This window comes from Drosophila takahashii, chromosome 3L, assembly GCF_030179915.1.
Source record: "Drosophila takahashii strain IR98-3 E-12201 chromosome 3L, DtakHiC1v2, whole genome shotgun sequence".
NCBI classification, from domain to species: Eukaryota; Metazoa; Arthropoda; class Insecta; order Diptera; family Drosophilidae; genus Drosophila; species Drosophila takahashii.
The window spans coordinates 17,995,063-18,007,787 of record NC_091680.1 but is presented as its reverse complement, the minus strand read 5'-3'; the positions used below and the strand labels follow the sequence as shown (position 1 = coordinate 18,007,787).

The 12,725-nt window shown below is 37.5% G+C and overlaps 1 long non-coding RNA gene across 1 annotated transcript; it reads left to right on the top strand.

Moving 5' to 3' along the window:
* Positions 1–7,427: 7,427 nt before the first annotated feature.
* On the top strand, positions 7,428–8,384 carry LOC138913107 (uncharacterized). Its single transcript, XR_011418695.1, has 2 exons — positions 7,428–7,733; positions 7,796–8,384. It is a non-coding gene; the product is annotated as an uncharacterized lncRNA (long non-coding RNA).
* Positions 8,385–12,725: the final 4,341 nt, after the last annotated feature.

Here is a 12,725-nt window from a genome sequence, read left to right as displayed (position 1 = left end):
ATTAATCCAGTTTTCCATGGATTTGGGGCATATCCGGCTTGTTTTATTCGGTAGGATGTAAACTTTAAGTTTGCAACCATTATGATTTTTCAACGGATTTATTTTGAGTTTTTACGATATATACAGCCGACTTACAGTCGACCAAAAAACACATTTTTCATCTTTGTCAAGTTTCTGCGCTGCCATTACTTATCCTATCATATTGATCTGCATGGCAAAGTTAAGCTTTGATCTATTGACTTTAAAATAAAACTAAAACTGGCCCAATCGGGTGGATATCTCCCGAGATATAAGAAGAAATTCGAAAAAAGTCCGAAATTAAACATTTCGAACTTTAAAAAATCTTTAAAAAAAAACTGTGCCATCGAAAAAAAAATTAGTGCTATTTTCGTGATCTAGGGGTCCAAAACTAACAGAATTTTCCATCAATTGCTGGGGAGCATTTCGGCTGTAAACTAGTGTTATTAAAGTAAAACTAAATCATTTTAGCAAAAAGGTTAAACATTAATTTGCAAATCTAACATGATTTACCAATATTTGTATATTATTAATTAATTTTATTTATCTTATAAGCGGCTAAAAATTTATAGATTTGCTCTCGATACCTACGGTATTTAGGTTGGGGAACTTCCGCCTCCATTCCTCTGAAACAAGAGTGCCAACACTGGGCGTCATCATCGTGTTCGTCGACTCGTTTGTCGTTTATCTTGGCTTCATTATCGCTTCATTAATTGCTAATTAACCATGTTCTACATGGCCGCCAGTTGCCAGTTTCATAAAAATGTGCATGGCGTGGAAAATATAAGCAAGCGTCGGGGGTTTTAGCCACTTTGCTTGGCCTTTTTGTAAGTGCAAATAAGTCGAAATCATGCCAAGTGAACGCGCCCCGCGTTTATCGCGCTTTAATCTAATGCAATTTGTAAATGGAAACGAAAACGGGCCCACAAAGGATGGGATGGCACTACCAGAATGGTGTCTCCTCCCCTCCCTGTCGCTCCTCAGGCTTCTCTCTCTTTCCCACCGCGTACTTGTAAATTAAAGCAAATATTTTGCTTATTTATTTTGGCTCTTTCTGGCTGCTGCTGCCTCTGTTGTTGACTAGCCGCAAGGCAATTAATTAATTTATTAACGCAAATAAACAAAGGCACAAGGCGAACGAACAAACGAAAGCACAATCAAAGCGCATATGAAATGAAGAAGGCCCATAAGAATTTCATAGAACCGAAGAAGGGCGAAAATCATGAAAGTAGAGTACTAGTCTTTAGCATAACGATCGTTATAGGTTACCTTACATTTTAATATAAATATTTAAGTGATGAAATACTAAGCCAGATCTCTTTAATCTAGAATTATTTGGTTAATCTGGTGACGCCATTTAAAGCATCCAACATCCTGCTAGTCATTTCGCTTTCTAGCCCAACTCAAAGACAACTCTTTCCCGTTTAGCTGGGCTACATGGTATGTTGACTTGTTAAGGCCACGTAAATAGGCGAAAGGATTTTCCACTTGAGGAGTGCCAAGCTGCAGCTCCAAGGAAAAAGAGCAGTCGCTGGCGTTCCGTCTTTTGAGACTGCTCTTCCAGTTGGCTGCCTTGGGTGGTGCGAAATCGGCGGCGCCAAGCCGCAAAAGGAGCCAAAACCACCACGACGTCGGGTTAAGAGATTAACAAACTGGAAGGGGGATGGCGGGGGATGGGGGCTCACAGCCAAGTCAAGTCAAGTGAGGCAGGCTGACACGGAAAGTGACCAAGGTCCCGACTGGTTTGATGTCTGGCCCTGACTCGGTGGCTCGTTTAATTAAATCAAAGTTAATTAATGCTAACGTATTCATAAACAGGGTCATCAAACACCCAAAATCGCCGGGGAGCGAGCTGGGGTCGCCTCCTTGGCTGAATAATTATGTAATATTTTTGACTCAAGGATCCTGCTGCCTGCCTGCTGAATATGCATCAACAGTCGCGTTGCCGCAAGGAGTGCCTGTCAGTGGCAGGAAGTCAACGCACAGGAGCTGCTTCAAGGATCCAAGGAAGAGGACCTGTTCCAGGAGCCAAGGAACAGGAGCAGACCTCCATTATTGGCATTCCCTTGTCGTTGGTAATTATGCCAGAAAAGGCTTAGCGAAACTTTTTGACTTTGTGCAATTAAAAATACATTTTTCAAATATTTGTATACAACGCACACAAATACGAGGAGGGAAAATTGTGTCAACGGTTCGAGAATTGACTGAGTTATGATGTTACAGATTGACCGAGCTTCTCCCTGGGTTGGGGCCTGAATTTCCAAGAATTTAATTATAAATTTTTGGGGCGGGCAACAGCCCAGTTCGGGATTAAAGTCCTGACGACGACAGACGGATGATGAAATCGCTGGGGTTTAAGAAGGGTTCAAAGTTCGAGCGCGGGAAAACATGGCTGCGTGAAAATTACCCACTTTTCTGATAGTTTTATTTACCCTTTCGGATTTCAGGGAAATAAACGAATTGCTCGCATTGGTTTGAGTGCCTTAAGCCGTGTGGATTTTCCAACACAGCATGCGATAGCTGACATGAAATGCATTTAAAAATGCTCCACTCCACTCCGCACATAAATACGAGTAATGCTGATGATATTTTCGATTTTCATATTTTGACACGAACGCCGAATGAGTTTCGGTTTATTTTTATGTGCGTGCTGGCCGCCTTTAAATATTCAACACCGAGCGTGGAACAAGTGTGCCATTAAAAATCATAAAATATTAAAAACATAATCCCATAGACGAGTATATTTTAAGCTTAATTATCGACAGGGAAAAATCGCGCCTGAAAACGTAAATGCTGCGGATAACATCGTGTAATGCCAGTCGAGACAGGAATTTATGTGTGGAACAGTTGGACGGGGGATTACGTCCCCAAATATGTGCGAGTGGATAAGATCTCTTTGCCAGATTGAACATAATTGATGCCGGCCACTTGTGGAGCTCGCTCTGCCCTTCAACCCTTTAAGGCCTTCGCTCTTTAAGCAAAACTATTTCCTATCCCCAAATATTTTACAAAGCAGACATGTTTGGTATGCCGAAAACAAATCCCATCCCAAACTCCATCCCCTATCCCCTATCATCCCCAACCCCAAAACAAAAGCGGAGAAAACATGACAATGAACAAGTTTTTAAACGACGCATTGAAAATTTGTTCCGTTGTATCAAATTTATTATTTAGAGATTTCCACTTTTGTTTGCTCTGCTTTATGCGATTGTTGAAACTATGCGCGAGGGTATTACATGGTATCTATCGTGTAAATAGTTTATTTTGGCAGTCAGCGCCGTAAAAAAATTAAACTTGCAATGATATTCCCCGAATCCTTGTTTCCCGCCCCTCCTCGCAAGCAATAAAACATTCAAAGGATTAAATAGAAGCTGAAAAAATAGATGTGTTCCAAAAATAGTTTTGGCTCAGAAGCCCCCGAAATGGCTGAATGGCAATAACCAGTGCTGCCATTTTGTCCTCTTTCCGGACAGATCTGTCCTTTTTTTAACGGCTTTATCCGGAAAAAATTTCAAACATCCCCTATCCAGAAATCTATCCTTTTTTCAAAAAAAAAGGTTTTGAGTGTTATTTTTGCTAGTCGAAAGTGTATAAACCAGTTTTTATTTGCTAAAATGCCTTTTTAACCATCATTCTTACAGTTCGGCACTTAAAAAATAATTCTTTTTACAAATTATCAAAGAGACGTAAAGCAGTCGATGGATTTTCTTTATAGTACGATTTTTTCTGTAGCCAAAAAAAGAGGCAAGCACTTTTAAAATTTCTTAATTTTTACTCTCTGCTTTTTTTTCAGAAAAAAAATTCAGATTTGAACGACTCTTTTTCGGGTTTGACGCAGATATTTAATTTTTTTGTATTACGAATATAGTTACTTGAAATGCATTAATTATTATAATAATTTTAGATTATTACGTATACGCACAAAAATGTACCATGGTAAAATGATCAAACAAAGAAGGTTGTGAATCGGGCGCAGTAGATCATTACATAATTAAATTTTATTTAAAATCAATTTATATTAAGTAAATATATAACCCATTGGTAAAAACAGAAAAATGTAGGCACATTTACTTCTGTCCTTTTTTTTGTCTTTTTCTTAAATTTTTTGTCCTTTTTTTCCCTGTTTTCTGTGGATTATCTGTCCTGTTTTTCAAGCTGAGTGATGGCAGCACTGGCAATAACAAGAAAAACTGACAACAAATTGTGCAACTTTTTCGGGGGTTGAATTGGGGCTTTGGAGTTTGGTTATTTTTTTGTTTTTGGGAACTTGTTGATACGGTTAAGGGGTTTAGTCGGACGCCGAAATTGGGTTGTGTGTGAAATGTTTGGAGAATAAAATTTGCAAGCTTTAAAAGAGGTTTAAATGAGGCTGGGCACTCTTTTTAAGTACAGTTTTCGAAAGTATTCAAAAGGTATTCTTCAGACGTGTTAAAAATTATTCATCCGCAGTAAAGATTGCAATACTTCCATAATTTAATATAACTTTTTAGTAACATCTACATTATATTTCAGGAAAAACGAAATTAGCTTCCTTTAAGTTTTAGTTATGTGACAAAAGCATTGATGACTTTTTTCACGATTTAATTATAGCAAAACTAAGGAGAACTTGGAATATTTTTTTATTAAAAGCCATTCCTGCTCCTCTATTGACCCAATGTGGATAGACCAATTGCAATTCCCGCTTTTGGCCATTTCGCTTGGAGTGTTGGTGGAAATTCACACCAGGAATTGTTCAAACGGAAAACACCATCAAAAATACTAATAACCCCAGACGGAGCAATGGGGAAATGCTTGGGAAGCTGAGAAAAAGCGGGAAAGGGGGGAAGCTCCATTGCGAAAAATGTTTGCAGGCCTCGCTGCCATTCGTCTTTTTTTGTGTGAGCGCTTTGAAGCGTGGCTGCATATGCAATTACATTTTACAGCAACAAAGTTGATAACAAACAAACGGGAACCAAAAAGTGGAGAGTGATTGTGGGGGGGAAATGAGGAAGTGGGGAAAATGGGGGGGTTGTGTGCAAGGCATTCAGCAAATTTTCAGCGTCAGGTTTCATTTCGGCTGCTCCTTCTCCCTATCTGCCTTGTTTTACTGCTCCCTTCCTTACCCTTTTTTTTGTTTTTAACATTTTGTTTGTTTTGTGTTTGTTTTCTAAGCTTGCATAACAAATCGCTGCGAAAGCTTTTCAATTCAAATGAATGAAAAACGAAGGCAAAAATGTTTTATGCATGTCGATGGTTGGAGGGTGTTGGGGTTTTTCAAGGAGGGGACAGCAAACAAAGTGTGAATGATGCGCTGGGGCCAAGTTGGGAAAATGAAGGCTGAGAGGAAGGCAAAGCCTTCCATATAATGCTCACTTCCAGCCAAGAAAAAGGGTTAAAAGTGGTCCATATAACAAAAAATTCGTAAAAAAAATACTGAGTTTTAAATGTAATGGTAATAAATTAGTTGGTTTTTAAATAAAACAAAAAGAAATAAGTACAATCTTTCTTGTAATTTATATTCCCAACAAGTAACTTACTAATTAAAAACGAATTTTTCGAGCTCCTTATTTATTGAGTTCTAAGATCTTCAACGAACGAAAAACTAACGTTGGTGTCATATTGAAGCCTCTGGTTATAGAACCATCTTATGGATAACATATAATCGCCTGTTGGAAGTGGGAGTACTAATAGTTCAGGCTTCAGATAAAAATCCTTCAGAATTGTTGGGCCCTGTTAATAAAAATAAATTATGTTTTTTCACACTAAACGGTTAAAGGAAATACTTACCTCATAGGGACACGAGTGGTTAAGATTGGAAAACGGTTTAAAGAAACTATTGAGTATTTTATAAACTGGGTCATCATTTCTGCGAAGGAACTTGCAGCAATCAATTTTTTTGTCTACTAACCAGGGTTTGTAGCCACTTTCTCTTTTGAACATTTTGTAGTGAGCGTGAATCATATTAACCTTATGCAGTATAGTTCCGTTTAAATTCAGAAAGACTCTGCTTCTACTTACGGCCTTTAGACGGCAGTTGTGAAACACAAACCAGGATTCATTATAGCTCATGCAGATTACGTTTGTAAACTTGAAAGTAACTGTCATCTAAGAAAACTGGATTAGTTATATTAGATATAATTTTTTATTTAACTTACAGCGAAATTTGATAAACATACACCGAGAACTGTTCCAATGAGCAAACTAAACCTCATATTGTTGCCTCTGGATGTTTAACTAACGTGTGCCAAATAAGTCATAGAAACACAAATCAAAAGTTTTTAAATAATATAGATATTTCGTTAAATAGTGGATAATTTTTCGCACGATCGATTTCAAATTTGCGTATTGAATACAACTTTTATTTGAGATATTATTTGTGGCTTAGTTAATAGCTGATTTTTTTTTGCTTAATAGATTATAATTTATACTACATATTTATTTAACAACAATCTTTTTGATCTCAGACAATTTTTGCAACAATTCTAAAACTTTTTTTTTTTAAAGATGGACATACCCAAATTATATACACTCACCGCTTTAATACACATTTTTAAATCGTTTTTTGCTACTTTCCAGTTCTAAGATCTTCGACGAACGAAAAACTAACGTTGGTGTCATATTGAAGCCTCTGGTTATAGAACCATCTAATGGATAACATATAATCTCCTGTTGGAAGGGGGAGAAGTAATAGTTCAGGCTTCAGATAAAAATCCTTAAGAATTGTTGGGCCCTGTAAGTAAATGATAAATTATATTTTGTTAAAGTAAATGGCTAAGGAAAATACTTACCTCGTAGGGACACGAGTGGTTGAGATTGGAGAACGGTTTAAAGAAACTATTTATTATTTTATAAAACGGGTCATAGTTTCTGCGAAAAAACTGACAGCAATCAATTTTGTTGTCTATCAGCCAGGGTTTGTAGCCACTTTCTCTTTTGAACATTTTGTAGTGGGCGTGAATCATATTGACCTTATGCAGTATAGTTCCGTTTAAATTTAGAAACACTCTGCTTCTGCTTACGGCCTTCAGCCGGCAGGTGTGAAACACATACCAGGATTCATTATAGCTCAAACAGATTACGTTTGTAAACTTGAAAGTAACTGTCACCTAAAAATACTGGATTAGTTATATTATTTAATGACTTATTTTATCAATTAACTTACTGCGAAATTTGATAAACATATACCGATCACTGTTCCAATGAGCAAACTAAATCTCATATTGTTGCCTCTGGAAGCTTAACTAATGTGTGCCAAATAAGTCATAAAAACTCAAATCAAAAGTTATTTAATAATCTAGATATTTCGTTAAATAGTGGATAATTTTTCGCACGATCGATTTTAAAATTTCGTAAAAAAATTTTAAATGAATTTTAAAATATTATTTGTAGCTGTAGCGCTTGTAGTTAGCTAAATGTAAAATAGGGTTAGCGCCATCTAGGAGTCGCTCGGCGGTATGGGGTGTGGCAAAAGAAAAGCGGCAAGGAGAGCAACAGACCTTTCTGTCAACTTTCCCTTTCTCTATCTAATCTACCCGGCTAGAGGTTACCGCCATAATTGTGGCGTCTGAATCTGTCTGTTCTAATCGTGGCGTCAGAGGTACAAGTTGTGCTGGACAAAAGTTAAAATCATACAGTCTAAATTACATTTTTTTTGTGCGGAAGTAATCCCCGGCAGCTTGGCGAACTGAGAAACGCAAAAGCGTTAAAATATCCAGCGCAGCGCTAAATCCTAGCTGGTGAGTTTCCAAAGCGTAGGGTTTGGGTGAAGTATAATTTAGAACGGAATTTATTTCATTAGGCTTGGCGCTAAAAAAAATCACAATTATCAATTGGGAAATAGGCGCACCAAAATTGAGTGCATATTGGCCCGAAGAAAGACGAAGGCTTGCAACAACAAGAAATCTCCAAATCGCTGCCCCTGCTTGAGTTTTTCTGGATTCGCGCAGTTGTCGCGCAGCCGCCTTCGAGGGCGAGTTATTTTACGCCGGGAAGAGGATGACCGAAAGTCGCTAAACTTTCTTCGGGAAAATTCAGTTTTAGTGGGAAAAATAGAGGAAAAATTTCCAATCATGAGTGCCCCGACCGAGTGACGTGAAAAATTGTCAAAGCCCAATTTAGATCCCCCACAGCCAACAAATAAATGGCGCACATATAGTTGTTGAAATGTCGGAACGAATCCGAGTGCCCAATGATAAAAAAATATAAAAAAAATCAGGCAGCAGAAAATTTTTAGTTAAGTCTTAATTTAAAAAAAAAAAAAAAAAGGAAAAAATATATTAGTTTAGTTGCTTAACCTAATTTAATTATATAATATCCATGCGGTAAAAAAAAAAACGAAACCCGATCAAAGTGCGAAAATGATGAGAAAAAGGCAAAGGTCGATTTGAGTGGTTTTAAAAATTGAGTGGTTTTTTTTTGGTGATTTCTGCCCGGCGACTCAATCGCATTTTTTTTGTGTGATTTTTTTTTTCTTAAATGTATAAAAAAAAAATATATATATATTTAAATCCCGTGGTATGTTTGTGCCGGAAAAAAAGAATATTTTCTGAAGTTTCAGGTTCATCCCGAGAAAGCGCTTTCGTCGAGGAGGACCCCAGCAGAAATTGTGGTGAGCGAACAAAAGTTCCGTATTAATTATAAACCATGACTTATAGAGGATAATCCAACAAAGAAAAAGTCACAAGTTAAAATATGCGATACTGAGAATTTATACAATTTTTTTCCTTAAAGTAAAATTAACCAAAAAAATCCCACGGGAAGATGAAAGCCGAAAATAAGAAATAAAGAAAACAAATGAGCGGTGGAAAATCAAAAAAAATATAATTCAAATAATTTGCGTTTTGCTGCTCAAATCATGGCTATGTGTTTACACTTGGTTGCCAAAATAATCTGATTCGCTTTCTAAATTTTGTCCTTTTTATTTTTGATATCCAAGATATTTAAATCCGATCTCATCGCATAAAGGCCCGCATGAATATTTAACCTTTTATATAAACAATATTTTTATTCCATATTTTTATCGCAATTTTATTTATATATATTTTTATATTGTCCCATTTATTATATTTTTACTGTTCTCTAATTTATTATGATGTATAGCTGTCCCCATGAATTGCTCGTATTTGTCTTTTAGTTTTTAAATAAAATATTATAATGTTTTAAAATCCCCAATTTTTGACTCGGCATAAATGACCCCCTGACACCCCTGAACACCAAGGGACCGCTTCATAGAATATGGGTTTTTTTAATAAGGAAAGAAACGGTCAAAGGAAGGGAGGGCGAAGTAAAATCTCCACAACATCTGAGGTTTTAAAGTGTTCACAAAATAGGCGAAGTGCAATAGACACCCCCTAGTCATAGATTTCCGTATTGTCTGATTAAAAATATGTAGTATCTCGTCCCTTTTTCATAGCTTGTCCTGTCACGCGAATATTGTTTAGAATTAATAATGAAAATAGGCCAGTCAAGAGAAGTAGCTAAAACCTACACCAATGTCGACGAGCCAAGCCGGAAGATAATTTCGCGTGAGCTCTTCTCTTAGTCAACATCTTGGCCTGAGAATTATGAATGTTCGTTACATTTATAATTATATCTAATTATCATTATTATTTTATGGCGCCCAACTTCATGGCCACGTTTTTACGTTGCTCACGAGATACAATTCTATATTTTAGCCAGATTATAAATATTTGATTTTACTTAGTCAAAAAATCGAGCAAATAATTCTCGTATTGCTATTGGAGACTTTCAGATATTTTCACTCAATTCAGCTTCGAGCCTCGCTTAGAATTCCACTCAAACGCTTCGGAAACGAAGAGACAGAGTCCAGAGAGATGAGTCATTCGTCCACGCTTGACCAAAAATTTTAGGAAGAGGAAGAAGGCCCCACTAGTATACCCTTACATTTTTTAAGTCAATAGGTTTGGTTATTAAACGCTTAGGAACTACAGGTTTTGAGATTTGTAGCTATAATTTCGCTACCTGACCACGGTTAATTAACCAAAATTCAAAGTTTAAATTTTACAGGAGTAACCTAATTACTTATCAGACAGATCAGCTTGCCATAATTCGCATTGGATATGCAGTGGATTTTATTTACATAAAGATTCGCTGACCACGATGAAAGGCATAGCTAACATGCCCCGCAATTGTAAAGTGCGAAGCAGACGGCTCGGATTATAGGCATTGTCGCGAAAGTCGTACGATCGGCTAGCCGCTGTCTGCGAGTGGCGCTTATTGTTGTTGTTGCAGTTTTTGGCAAAGCGATAAGCGCAATGCACATGCAATTGCATTTTATGTTTTTCTCTATGCACTTGTCTTATTTTCGTTAGGTTTGTCAGAGGGGAAATATTTATGTCCGACGTCAAATTATTTTATGATATTCATTTCTTTTCTTTACGAATTAATTTCATTTTAATTATTCTAATTTTTACTTTATTTTTTTTAAATTTTATTATATTATTATTATATGTTCATATTTTTTTGCTGTCAATCAATATTTGATTTTTCTCTGTGTATTCGAGCAGTTCGATTAGATTTTGGTTTGAGTTCGAGGCTTGAGTAATTTTGTACAGAGATTTGGACAGCTGATTGTTCAGCGGAGGTCATCGACCTCGCAAACAAAAGGAGATAAGGAGACCAATATTTCTGGTTTATGTAACGTGTTGTAATTTCGCACTCGTTTTATGCAATTTTCTCGTTCTATATATCTCGTATTTATATGTTATTTTGAGTTTAGTTTTCACATTAGAATTTCTTTTATATATTAGCTTATATTTTTTTATAATTAGACTAGGATTTGTTTTTTTATCTATTCAATATGGCTGATGGCGAAGATGCCGAAACCCGCCAGTGTTCGCTGTGCGAGTGTTATTTAGACTCCGCCAAGACATATAAAACTAAATGTAAGCATGAGTTTCATCAATCTTGTATCGCAAATTATTCCAAGACCCACACTACATGTCCCATTTGCCAAACTGTCTGTTTTGAGAAACCAGCAACTCCTTCTCAAAATACACGACAGCAGAAGACTCAGGTGCTAGCTGCGAGTGGCAATACGCCAATAGGAGCTCGAGGTTCAGCAGGGTTGGGAACTTCTCAAACAGCATTAATTGAGAACACAGTCAAAAGCGCTATACAAGGCATGCAAAATGAATTACTAACCCTGTTGTCAGATAAAATGGCCCAGCTTATAGAAACCAACCTCGCGGCTCGCTTTCAGCCAACGGGTATAAATATCTCTGAGCATGAAGAAGAGGTAAATGTGGAGCGACAAATGTCAGTGGATCACACGGGTGTTCGAGCAGGCTCGGGACGAGGAACTCCTAGAAGCTTCACATCCGATCTAAGCCAGAGGCCGGATAAGGTAGGCCACATCATAAATAGCTGGAAATTGCGTTTTAGTGGTAGTTCGGATGGCATTAGCGTAGATAACTTTATATATCGGGTTCAGGCTCTCACAGAACAGACTCTGGAGGGGAACTACTCGATCCTTAGTAGCAATGCGAATCTCTTGTTTGAAGGAAAGGCTAGGGAATTTTATTGGAGGTGCCATAGGAGAACAAGAAATCTTCAATGGGAATTCCTTTGCAATGCTTTGAGAAAACAATTTCGAGATGCTCGGACGGACATGGACGTAAGGGAGGCCATACGCGATAGGAAACAGCGAGAAAAAGAAGGATTCGACTCCTTTTACGATGCTGTGGTTGAAATGATGGACAGTTTGGAAGTGCCGTTGTCGGAAATGGAGATTGTTGAAATTTTAAAGCGGAATTTAAGGCCAGAAATTAGGCATGAGATTTTAAATCTGCAGGTTCTAACTGTCGAAAGATTGCGAGAAATTTGTCGTCGTAGGGAAGACTTTTTGGAAGATGTGCGAAAGACTCAGGGCTACCAAAAGGTCGTACCGTTCAAAAAACAAGTCTCAGAATTGGTCGAAGAGGTCAAGTGGGAAGATGCCGAGGAATTTTCCGACGCCGATCTCAGTTGGGAAGTCGGGGCAGTGGCGCTTATCTGCTTTAACTGCCATAAAGAAGGCCACCGATACCAAGATTGTAAGGCTAAGAGAAAAGTTTTCTGTTATAAATGTGGCCTAATGAATGCCTACAGTCATACCTGTGTTAGGTGCCAAAAAAACGGAAGGACGAACACAGGCAGCTATCGCCAATCGACCTGTGTTCCACCAAACAAGGCAACCAACGAAGAGTCGAATCCCCCATAAAAGGTCCAAATGTTTGGGAGTCTGAGTCCAATGAAGGTCCAAAACTTTCAATTGGTTGGTCTAATATAGTTAGTAATAGTGTTAGTTTAAACAGTCCGAATTCACCTAGAAAAATGTCGAGAAATACTAAAAGATTAAGATCGTTTTGGAATTCGATTAAAACCATTAATTGTATACGTTTTAAAAAACATGATAGTCGTCCGTACGCCGAAGTCAAGTTATTGAATAGGGTAGTAACAGGATTATTGGATACCGGTGCAGCTATAAATGTCATCGGCGGTAAATTAGCAGAGCAAATCATACTTAGTAGGGTTAAATTCAAAAGTGTTTCAATGGTAGCACACACAGCCGATGGAGCGAAACAGGATGTCATAGGTAAATTGAAAACCGAAGTGACTTTTAAGGACGTATCCAAGGAGCTGGAGTTTCACATCGTGCCGTCCTTAGGTCAGGATCTATATCTAGGGATACATTTTTGGAATACCTTTGACTTATTACCACCATCCAT